The sequence below is a fragment of the Protopterus annectens genome, chromosome 1.part0 (genome assembly GCF_019279795.1).
Source record: "Protopterus annectens isolate FY-2018-M chromosome 1.part0, PAN1.0, whole genome shotgun sequence".
NCBI classification, from domain to species: Eukaryota; Metazoa; Chordata; order Ceratodontiformes; family Protopteridae; genus Protopterus; species Protopterus annectens.
In genome coordinates, this window is record NC_056725.1 from 390,930,617 (window position 1) to 390,943,463 (window position 12,847).

Sequence of the window (12,847 nt, forward strand, 5' to 3'; positions counted from 1 at the left end):
GGTGAGGACAAAATAAATAAATAAACTGTCATTTTCCTATTCTGTTCCACTAGCAGCTTTGAAAAGATTGACTTCTCATTAACATGATAATATATAGAAGAATGAAACAGACAGAAAGCAACTTATGCAGGCCCTTTCCACTAGCCCACCAAAACTACTCGGGATTCACTTGTTTCAAATAATCTTGCAGATTCTGAGTTGTGTGAAAAGTTCCAGCTGCACGCAAATAAAGATGTTTCCTTGCTAAACGTGGATGAAGAGGACTGAAAGAAAACTTAACACAACATCTGAATCATCTGACTGAAATAACAGTGTTGTAATAGTGAACTCCAGCACAAGATGTTTTGTTGATAAAGTTACAGGCCGCAGAACTCCAGCCACACTTACGTGTGGTAGTAATATTATTACTGATTGCTGTTACAGAATCAGGCAGCTAAATTCTAGGACAGCCCAATGTATTTGTGATTCTTTACAATGCGAGTTAAAAGCTGAACTTTATGAAAGCTGTTTGACTATAGGTGTATGCTTGTTGCTTGTTATATTTCAGGAACTTCAGTGCCTAATACAAATGGGAAGCTATCTCATTTACTGTATCACCCTAAAAAAAAAAAAAAAAAAAAGACTCGTGTAGAAGTCATTCCAAAGTGTTAGACTGCATATACCGTGAAATTAATGTTTTTTTGCAAACTATAGCAAAATGCAAAAAAAATAGTTACTTGGTTTCTGTGTTCTCAGACAGTGATTGGCTGGTGTGAGAGGAAAATTATTTTGCAGTGAATTATGGGAAATCTGGTTGATTTACTGGTAACAATCTTGGTAGTGCTGAGTTTGCTGCAGGCAATTAACCCTGAGTCAGAAGAAACCTAGTCATAATCCTTAAGATTCCCTAAAGAAAAAATCATTAAAACAAAATTACTAACCAACTGAGTGAATGACTGACTAAATTCATCTCAAAGGAGTTGGGGCCACAGTTAATGCCTCCTCTGTATAGATGCAGATGTTCACCGACTACCTTCTCAACAGAGTAATCCAGCATCCATAGATTGCTGCCGTTTCCTTTGAGATAACAGAGTACCAAGCAGAACTGAGAGGCAGTAACATTTAGGCTGTCGAATGCTAAAAAAGTAGAGGTAGAGAAGGTTAGTGTTTCTTATTTGTAGTGAATGAATTACTACTGGAAGTATGGTTGTTAGGGTTCACTACGAAATATCGAAATTCCACAAAAACAGACGACCAGAATCTCGAGATTGCGGAATCTTGAAATAAAAAAAAAAAAAGTAAAACTCAAAACCAACTGTACTAACATTTATGTAAGGGAGCAAGCCCCCCCCTGCACCCCCCACAACACCTGCAACTTAAATATACCAACTCTGAGATCGCACTACATTTGAGTGAATGGCAAAATTTCTGTTGCGCACTGTACGGCAATCTCCTTTCACTGTTTTCAAGATTCTGGTCGTTGGTATTCAGAGTCTCAGGATTGCGGAATTTTTATATTTAGTAGTGAACCCGGTTGTTATACTGCTGTGATGTCACAGGAGCTTTGTAATAGTGGGCTGAGATTTGCAGGGCAAGAAGAGAAAGGTTCAGAAATAGAGAAAAATGGAGGTCCTGGCTTACATTAAGAACAGAAAAGTACATTATGTTACAGCTTGCGGGATGTAAGGGATTCAGGGGGTCAATGGTTTTTGTGGAGTTGTGACACTGTATGAAGGTGAAAAAAGAGAAAGGGAAAAGCAAGGGTGAGAGTAAGTTACAAATGTTATAGAGATAAGGTCATGTATTTCAGCTTTGCAGGTCCTAAGCTTGTGTGTGAGTATGAATGTAGTATCTCAGAACAATGGCTATGATGTAGGCACTAGTTTACTGTCCATAGAACACAGTTATAGCATTGCTTAAGTTGGACTCAGGCACGTTCTGTACATTTTGATTTATAAAGCCATCAGTATTACTTTAAAACAAAAAGTATGACAATTAATTGGGGTCATTTACTTGCATCCCCCCCCCTTGCCGTGCATTAGCATACCCCATCCAAACCCCACCTGCAAGGATTTGTGTCAGTACTTTCATCATGAATATTAATAATGAAGTTGCAAAACTGGAATAGTACTGCAATTACACCAAAATAATGAAAATAAAAATGTAATGACAACAGTAGTAATCATAGTAACAATACTAATAATGTGTAAATGTGCAATAATAGTTATAAGTAAGGGAATGGTATAATTTACTTACAGTGCATGCCAGTACTGTGTCAGTGAGCAGCGAAATCAGTAACAGCTGAGGGCTATGAGGCATCCCATGGCATATTAAAAAACTTAAGTAAACATTACTCGGATTAGTCACTAACATCACCAGCAATACATATCTGAACAGTACATACTTGTCATACAGCTATAAATGCTGTAAATGTGTCTGCCAAAGTATTAGTTCAAGTCATACAAAAGTATAACACTAGTAAAATGAAAATGCTAACATTGTAAAAGATAACTAAAACTCGTATCAAAGAATATACTTGTAAATTATAGTTAGAAAGTTATTATAAAGTTATAATTATATTTATAGAACTTTAATAACTATTTGTCCTGGTCCACTTCAATAAACACACAACACTGAATGACATTTGACGACCTTTATTAAACTTCCATAAATATGATTGTTATCCAATAGTTATAAATTTCAACCAAAAACATGACACCAGTGATAACATCCGTGAAAGAAAACATAAAATAAACATAAGGGCAGTGCAACCACTCTCCCTTGATAAGCAGTGTCCCCCACTTGCCCACTTATCTTTGCACTAACAAGGTTTGCTTTACCCCATTCACCTTCAATTTATTGAATTACACCACCATCCATATAAGCAGCTCAGCTTGCTTATTAACTTGTCCACCAGAGCAACCGCTCACTTTCCTTCCCAGCTTATTGAATTGCACATCCATCACCAGAGGGGGAACAGAAGAGGGCAAGCCTGCCCCTCTTCTCCGCCCACCAGCCTGACCAGGCTGTTCCCTCTTTTCACCAAAGCTTCCATCCTAAGGCCAAACATCATTCGGTGCACCCATTTTCTAAACTCCAGCTAAATCATTATGACCACCCCTCATCTGCAAAGAAACACAACAGACTGTGCCTTTCTTAAGCCTCCCTCGTAGACGTGGTACCCAAATCCCGAACTATCCCCTAAAACACCCGCATACCTGCAATACCTGAAAACCCCACTATCCCAAACCAGTGTATATTCAATTGTGCCTCAATGAACCCAAATGAAGTAATAATATGTACCACACCAGAACAACCACAGCGACAAAATTCATTATCTACACCTCAGTTTCCTTCAAGGTTTGCTCATTCTAACTGCCCTGTGCAACCTCATTGCACACCACTCTGATGACCAAAACATCTCCTGCAACCAATGTATTTAAAACAGCAGGAACAGCCACCCTGCATACCAGTACTGAAAACTGCCTTGATGAACCTTAATAAAACAGCATTACCTGTGACCTCCTTGTCCCACACCAGAACATCCACTCCGCCGAATACATTCCCTTTCACTCCGCTTCCCTCAAGCAACTGACCATTGCTTCCTCTGTTAACTCTGCTCTGTGGCCGCATTGCACCACTCTGGTAACAAGGCCTGTTCTGTGGACAGTATAGTCAAAAAGCAAGAACAACCACCTTGCTGACTCCATCACCTTCCATGCTACTTTCTTCAGGCCCCAACTACTGCCACCTGCAAAAGAAAGAACAATGTAAATTGTCTGCATACATCAATCAAAATTTCTTAATGACATTAAGCAATGTCAAAGCGCACCCCGCCCCTAAACTGCCTCTGCTAAATTGCCTAGCTCCCCCACTTCAACCTTATCCCTACCCTACCTCATCATTCTTTTCACAGCCAAAGCAAAAACACACTACGAAATCAATGACCCCCCACCATTATAACACAAGGTAACGTGGTACCAACTGAGGATATGGCAAATAATCACTGTAGCAGGATAACTTAAATATCAATATACTGTACCTGGGACACCTCTTGATTCATACTGACCAACTGGAATGCACCAATTCTTCCCAAACCCGCACCAGCGAACTCAACAATCCATCCCCCAACCCTCTACCCTTTGGTGACTGCACCATCTCTAGCACACCTCACTTATATAAGCTACCCCAAAGCCCTGCAATACACATCTAATACTACTAACCCAACCTGACACCTCAGCGAACTGCACCATCAAACCATGCCACTATCATATCAACAAGCGAACATGAAACCTATTCCCCCCCAACTCCCTCTGTTTAAACTAGGATGGCTGCCAAATTGACTAATACAGAATTACAAACTCCCATTTCAAACCTTTCTATACTACCGATGGGAAGTGACAGGCTACAAGACCCCCACTCTTGCCCCAAAGCTCACTTAACTAACCATTAACCCAATCCCCTTCAGCTGTTGCCACTCTATCCCATCTATGTTCAACCCCAAAATCCCCTTTATGTAAACTAAACACCTCTTCTACCATGCTCCTAACCTACCTCAAGCACACCTGTCATCACAGTAATCCCAGAGCATACAAGTCTTATTTACCTAAATGAGCCTTGAAATCATGTTGTTACCCGCGACCACAAAGCCTTCCCCCAATGTCCAGAAAGTCCAACAGCAGCATAAGGAAAGGGGTGATTGATAGTGCATATATGTGCTATTATGGACTCAGTTTTGCAAATGCATTCGACCCAAAGCAGGAACCTGGGCATTGGCTTCCTGTCACATTTTAGAAACTGTTGCTCAGTTTCTACTCCCCCACTCAGACCTCTTTGCACCCCACTCTAGCGACCGATACATCAGTTGCAATAGGCACCATCACCTTTTGAATCCACTTCCTGGGCCTCCTTCTCTGCTGCCTCATCTGCAAAGGAAATAAAACGTTAGTACAAAACTGTAGGAAATAGGGGCACAGATTAAATATTCCTATTGTTCTTAATTTGTGACAGTATACCTTTATGAAGGATTTAAAGTAAGAAACCTAATTGTATGTCATTAGTGACTACAGTCCTCAGCTCCTCCCCATGCATTGGCAAACCACAACTTTTATGAAAAGCACACCAACTCATGCAACGAAGTCTAGAGAATTATGCAGCACCACCTTGCTTCTGCTAGTTAACCACATGACCATTATCGCAGCCCCTACCCCCTCCCAGCAGCTAGCTTGCCTATAAAGATCAAACTTTACCACCCCTCCCACCAGACGTTGCAACCCCTTAATGTAAGAACAAAGGCAAACAATTATGGACCTATATTAGAATTACTCATACCGTGGGCATCCCTTTCCACTCATTTATTTTTCTTCTCACCCCTTTCAAACCCAGAAAATTGATAAAGCAACAGATTTGGCATTAGCATAGACTTCTCTGAAGAGTATGACTTTTTCCTTTAAGACTTTCTTTTCAACATGTCACATTCATATCCAATAACAAAACCACCTGAAGCAATGTTAGGAAACCCAAAACCACCTTAAGACAGACACCAGCTTCCTGTCTAACAGAACACGTCACTGCACCACCACGAACACCGTTTAAGCAACTGGATGGGTACTAAAAATTCCCTCAAGAGCTCCACCTCTTTGAAGGCAAGGGCTGAACTTGCTGGCTTACCAGCACCCTGGAGCCATTTGCCTAATGCTTACTATGATCTTATGACTATTGTGACACTCTAACCCCATTGTGGAATCCCACACTCCCCATAAACAATCCTCAACACAGTTGTACCCATCCTGCAAAGTAACTTTTCCCTTACTCCCACACTACCCAACTGCTGTAACTCTGACATGACTTACTGTACCCGAAGTAGAAGTACCTGTGACCTCAATGTCCTCCATTCACCCTGCCTTATTACCTGTGACCTCAATGTCCTCCATTCACCCTGCCTTACACAACTGCAACATCCCCTTTCCATCTGCTTTATGTTACCTGCCATATGCCCATGACCAATCCTACTCATCTGCCGCAAGGTTATCTGCCGTATGCCCATGACCAATCCTACTCATCTGCCGCAAGGTTATCTGCCGTATGCCCACGACCAATCCTACTCATCTGCCGCAAGGTTATCTGCCATATCCCTTCGACCAATCCTATTCATCTGCCGCAAGGTTATCTGCCGTATGCCCACGACCAATCCTACTCATCTGCCGCAAGGTTATCTGCCGTATGCCCACGACCAATCCTATTCATCTGCCACAAGGTCTGTCCCTAGTAAATGAATCCAAAGGCCACTCAGTGGTAAGCTACCAAGTTATTAACCCTACCAAAGCAAGGCACTTAAACTAACCATCACCCAACTGCAATAATGCATAACTACCCGAAAGCCACAATTGAACTGATAAACGCCTCTCATCTATCTATCACTTTACCAAGTTGTACACAAACATACCACCCTCTACAACCCCATTGTGCACAAGTCCAACTAACAAAATCCATACAAGAATCCATTACCTTTCAAGGTCATGTCAGGAGGGCACTGACCACTGCTCTCTCAGCGCACTCCTCATCTCTGACAGCATTGTGCACCACACAAGCAACCGGGACTCCGTTGAAACAGCTTCCTTCACCTTTCTATTCCCTGTACTTCAGGTCACTAACCTATGCCCACTCAAATACCACACCTCCACAATCTGCAAAAGAAAAACAAATTAATCATCCAAAATACATGCCTGTCATCCCCCTCGAATTTCACCAAGGCAAACTTCTAATAAGGCTGTAAGTAACACCTGGCCAACCACATAACATAGGGACAATTTCTAAGCTATTGCTCTTTACTACTTTAAGAAGCAAACAATTAACCGGTGTTACAACTTGCAAATGCCTAACTACATCAAGGCATCCAAGCAGAGGCCCAACTGTCCATAACCCAGCAAGTCAGTCCTCCCACCTTCCTGCCCCCCCAGTTCCGTTTTTTTTTTTTGTTTGTTTTTTTTTAATGGATCTCATCCACACCTGCGCAACCTGCATACAATTACCCACATCAGTGGACACACTGAAATGCTGGAATGGCAAACAAAGCCCCCACAAAAGAAACACTAAGAAGCTTGCACCAATGCCATAAAGCAGAGAGAGTAACAGATTTAGCTTTTCCATGAATTTCCTGAAGGGCATGTAGTTTACCGCTCAATGGTCTCATTATCTGCTAAGGGCGATTGTAGGAATTTGTGCTTTATGGCTCAAACATCAGCCTCTGGGTTCCCAGTCCCTGGCCGGTAACTAAAACATTATGTCAATGGACTCAAGATCAAGGCAACTCCTGCCTTCCAGCTAAAGTCAGTGCAGTTGAAAGATATACTATGCCCTACAGCCTCTCCGGTCAACCACTCCCTACCGCAGGCAAAAGTTCCAGCTGTGTAAGCTTAACCTCCTTACCCTTATTTACCATAAGTGATTAGCAGTTATTGAAAACTCGCAAAAAGAAAAAAGAAAAAACACCCACTGAACTGTGGAACAAAGATCCCAAAATAGGGACTTCTGCTAGCCTCACAGGACTCACCTTAGCTCATGTTTCCGAAAGATCAGAAGTCTGAAACACAACTGCATACCAATATTCTGAACACTCGTGAGAAAATCCTGATAGCTGCGAGTTACCTTTCCAGCCCCCACCGCCCAAACAGGCCTCTCAAATTCTTAAAGCAAGAAATCTGCCCACAGCCATGCTCCCCTAATTACAACAGACAAGACCCAAAGATAAGAACACTTTTAAATATACCCCTCAACCCTCCCAAAAAAAACAAAAAACAAAAAAAAACCTTGAACTACTGCCAACCAAAACACTGAACTCATTACAAAAACTGTAAATGTATGTCTTAATTCAACCCTGTGACATACTACTCCCTCTTAATGACTTATCTGTGCTCTTCCTGTTGTTTGTTGCAATGGCATCTACACTGACCACTACTCTTAGGCTTTTCAACCCTCTGTCCTGAAGAAATTTTGAGTTAAATCAACTTCCATCAAGTAAAGTAAAACTAGCTTGCCCATTACTCTAATACTGATGCGGGATAAATAATTGCCAACATAATAACGTGACCGCTACACCTTTTGAAAATCAAGTGTGTTACCTAACACTCTAGCTAAAGTCCAACTGCTACACCTTTTTAAAATCAAGTGTGTTACCTGACACTCTAGCTAAAGTCCCAAGTACCTCGTGCTGTTCTTCCCTTGCTAATATTTTTTTTTAGCGAATGACCATTGCAGCAGAAAAGGGACTACACATTTTATATAAACGCAGTGCCACTGGAATAATGTGCCCTGCCTCACCCAATTCACTCTACTTAGGATTCCTTTCAACAAAGGAACATCTGATTACTAAACATTAGACCAATGACAATAAAAAGATCCTTAATACCAAACAACATTGCCTGGTGAAAATCTGAAAAGCTGACACGTCTGAAGTAAGACTCACCAACCACTCGAGCCACAACCACACATGTGCAAGCAAGGGATCCCAGAGGGCTGTATGCCCGCGAAATGATTCCGCACCTTCCTACCACCATACCGGAGTGTAGGCACATTGCTAAACACCCCAAATGATCTGCAGTGACTGGCACTCCTCCACCAGCAAAACAGAGGAACTGGTACCAGAGTGCCCCTCAAGTTAGTGACAGCAAGTAAAACACACTGCGAACAGGCCAGAGCTGGAAATAACAGGGCAGCACCCAGGAAATAAAAAGAAATTCTACCATGAAACCCACCCTCCACAAATGGAAGTGGAAGTATGAACATAATTAGCAACGAACTTCAGCACCCCAAGTCCCAGGAACAGATCACTTGCAGCACTTAATAAGGCAAATTAAATCAAAACAACAGAGCTACTGCTATGCATAGTAGAAATACACAAACAACAGATATTCATGACTCCCACGAAGGTAAGACCTAACGCTACCTTACCCAAAGCACCAAAACCCTGTTATTTATAAACCGCTGAAAATATGAGACAAACTGATTTTTTCTGCAAATCCATACAATAGATAGATACTACAACCACTAACTCTATCAACTACAATCCCAAAGGAGCTCTCCACTAATGTAGGCCACCCTTATCCCAGTACTCTTTGCACTGCTAGCCCAGCAACAAGTACTACTACCAAAAACATTACTCATCTCTTCCTAGTCAACTGTTCTAAGGCCTACCTGACCACCACTACCTACTGGTCGTCATGGACGAAAACCTGCACTGTAGCAAGTTCATGCCAAAATGTGACTCCTACCTCAGTTACACTTGACAAAACCCTCTAAGCCCCTCCCTACACTTACCTCATTTCCTCCAAAACATCTCTCCATCCCATTTAACCCTATCCTCCCCTTATTCTCTTAAATCCTGCTACTCTATGTATCTGGCTCCATTTGAAGATGTCCCAGGACAAAATGGTCTGTTCCAAACCACATTTATGCCCAGAAATGCTTCTTAGTCTTACTTATTTGATACCATTTCAATGTGTTTACTGAAACAGTTCAATAACATAAGAAACACACAGTGCAGCATTAAATGTTTCAGTTATAAAATCAAGAATGGGCAAAGAATGAATACCTTAAGATGAATTAACACAGTATGTTTATTAACTTCCTCAAGATGATTTAAAGCAACCTATTTATTAACTTCCTTAAGATGAATTAGCACAATATATTTATTAACTTCCTCAAGATGAATTAAAACAACCTATTTATTTACTACCTTAAGATAAATTAAAAGAACCTGTTTTTAACTGCACCAACAGTTGTCCACAGTAACTACTGTCATTATAAAGGACAAGTGAAAAAAGGTTGTACAACTGCTTGTATTTCTTGCTGTCCTCTGGCTATTGTTCATCATTTTACTTCTGTGAATCTGTTTCATCTGTCATTAATTCCCAGTATCTTCCCACCCGAACGTCTTGGAACTCCTGAATGTGATTTCTACAGTTCTTCACATGTATTCCTCCAGGTACAACACACCATGTGCACTCTTGTGCCATTCATTTGTTTGAATTCCTTCTTGGCCTGTGACCACATCACCTCCACTGCATTCATATGTGCTCTGGTAGTGAGATCCACAAACCTGATACTGTGATTCATGTTGAGATAGTGAAAATTCATCCTCTGTATTTCAGAGAGTGTGTTGTAGGCAGCCCACTGGTTGGAAATAGTAGTAGTGCCAGGAGAGATGTGCTTCTGTATGAGGGACAGCTGTGTGTCTGCATCTCTCCTGTTGTTTAGCCTTCACAAAAAGACTTTTATCAATCTGGACCTCCTTGTCTAGAACCCCCAGAAGCATTGGGTCAGGTATTAGCTTCCATGTCTAGACATCCCAGAGGAACTGGTGCCAGTCCACAGGTGCCTGTAAAGACACTCCAACATGGCCATCTGCTAAAGTGACTTAGAGCCTACTGGCCCACCAGTACGCAGCCTCAGACAGTGTTGTTAGTGGTATCTTGCTCCTAATGGAGGAGGTGTCAGTTAAGAGTCCGGTCTTCCTCTTGCACTTCTTACCTCCACACTTCATAGCTGAAACAGTGGATTGTCTGTGGCATGCAGTGCTGGCAAGATACACACACTTGAAACAGTAGATGACCTGTGGCATGCAGTGCTGGCAGGATGCCTGCAATTGAAGCAGTAGATGATATGTGGCATGCAGTGCTGCGAGAATACCCACAATGGAAGCAGTAAATGATCTGTGGTATGCAGTGCTGGCAGGATGCTCACACTTCAGGCATTTCTTAGTGAGGATAATGCCAAAGGAATGAAGGAAGACAATTAGTGATACCACAGAAGCAGTCAACTGCAAGAGCAAGTTATCTTTATATTTTGATGTGATGTACAGTTTTTCCTGCAAATTATTTAAGGGAAACAGGACAAGTGGTTAAAGCAGAGACAGAACACTGTGTTTTTATTCTTGGACCATTTCCTAAAAAACTTTGCTGCAGAATAAATCACTGTTGTGAACAAGAGAAGGCATTTATTTTGAGAATGCATGACAAAAGGAAGCTTGTGTGAGCATTTACTGTGGATGTTTCAGTGCAAACAACTTATTTATATTTTTTAACTTAGTGTAAATATATTTATTCTTATTAAATTGATTTTTTTTTCTTTTTTTGAGGGGGGGGTTAACATTGAATTGTAAGAGTATGAACTGGCTGCCTTGTGTGGAAGCAGTCTGTGTTTGCCGCTGTAACACTTATTACTGTACCTCAATTATGCCAATAAATTTAGAGACGTGTTAAGGAAATGTCCTGTTTGTGAGAGCTGGATCATAATGCTTGAAAATTCTGATTGTGTTGCAGGTGGCTAGATAGATTTGCTGGCAGATCTGCGAACTTATAAATGGGAGGCGCATCTCATCTGATAATTCATATGTATGTGTGCCATTTCCCACCCAGTTCAGGTTTGTGAAAGGCAGATCATGCCTCCTCAACCAGATCGACTTCTTTGAGGCAGTCACCAAAGCCGTAGATGAGGGTAAGGTGGTTCACACAGCCTATCTTGAACCTTGCCAAGGCTTTCAACACCATCCCCCATTCTGGAATTATAGCTAAACTCACTAAACTAGGTAGAAATCCCTAAGTCACAAGATGGGTTGCCAACTGGCTCACTGAAAGAACCCACACTGTTAAAGTTGCAGACTCCAAATCTCAACTCAAACCAGTGACAAGTGTAGTACCACAGGGTTCAGTCCTGAGACTTCTCCTGTTTGGTATCTACTTCTCTGAAGTACAGGCTAACACATTAAGCCTCTGGCTAACGAAGTTCGCAGATGACTGCAAACTAGGAGCCATAGTCAAGTCCCCAAATGATGTGGACATCCTACAGAAGGGCCTCACTGAGACAGATGCCTGGTGTCAGAGCCATGGCCTCAAGCTCAGTGCCAAAATGTGCAGTGTCATCCCCTTTGGTAAAATCTCTGTACTCATGAACTACCACATAGGCAGCAATCTACTTAACACTGAATGTGTGATGAGACCTTGTGACCCAGGTGGACAGTACTCTCTCCTTTGATAGTCACATTGCCACAGTAGTCAGGAAGTCCTTCTACGTGGCACACCTCATCCAGGAAGAAAGAGGTAATTGTTCCCCTCTACTCGACACTCATTAGACCCATTATAGAGTACAACACCTCTTTTGGAATGTACCTCACAATACATCTGCAGCAGCTGGAAAGGCCACAGAAGTACCTCACAAAGAGGATTACTGGCCTCAAACAAATGCCCTACACTGACCGTCTGAAAAAACTCCAGCTTTAGTCCATGGCATATCGCCTAGGCCAAGGTGATCTCTGCCTAACATATAAAGCTATGTCAAACCCAGAGCTGTTGGACATGCTACACCTAAAGAAATCCCAATCCCTCCAAGCTACATGCTCTAGAGACCTAAACCTGGTCACCACAATAAAAAGGACACTTTGGAGGGATAGATTCCTGTCCCAGAGACTTCCCATACTCTGGAACAAGCTACCCATCTATGTCAAGCAAAGTTCTTCATTAGCACTCTTCAAGAAAAATTTTGATGAGTGGATGGGAAATAGGAAATACACCCCGGCGATCACTTCTGTGTCTCTGCTCGACAGTGGCATAGGAAAATAACTTCATTGGGTGGCATAAGCCAGGGAACCTTGTTGGCTAGGCTTACGTAGGCCCTTGGGCTGATAGCCTAGTACCTACCTATGAACCTACAAGAACCTTAGCACTCCAAATGGTAAGCTTAGCTAAAAGGAGGGGGAACATTTCTCTGCACCACTCAGCTGGATCTGTATTAGATAAACTAACAGGTTCTGAAAAGTTGTTGAAATATTAAGGAATCTCAGTTAATACTGTTGTGACCATTCTGGTTATAATTG

General features: G+C 41.9%; 1 protein-coding gene across 4 annotated transcripts in view; it reads left to right on the top strand.

The window, feature by feature from the left end:
* EML4 (EMAP like 4) overlaps nucleotides 1-12,847 on the top strand; it is a 1,975,061-nt gene that overhangs the window by 1,641,980 nt on the left and 320,234 nt on the right. The window lies entirely within an intron of this gene.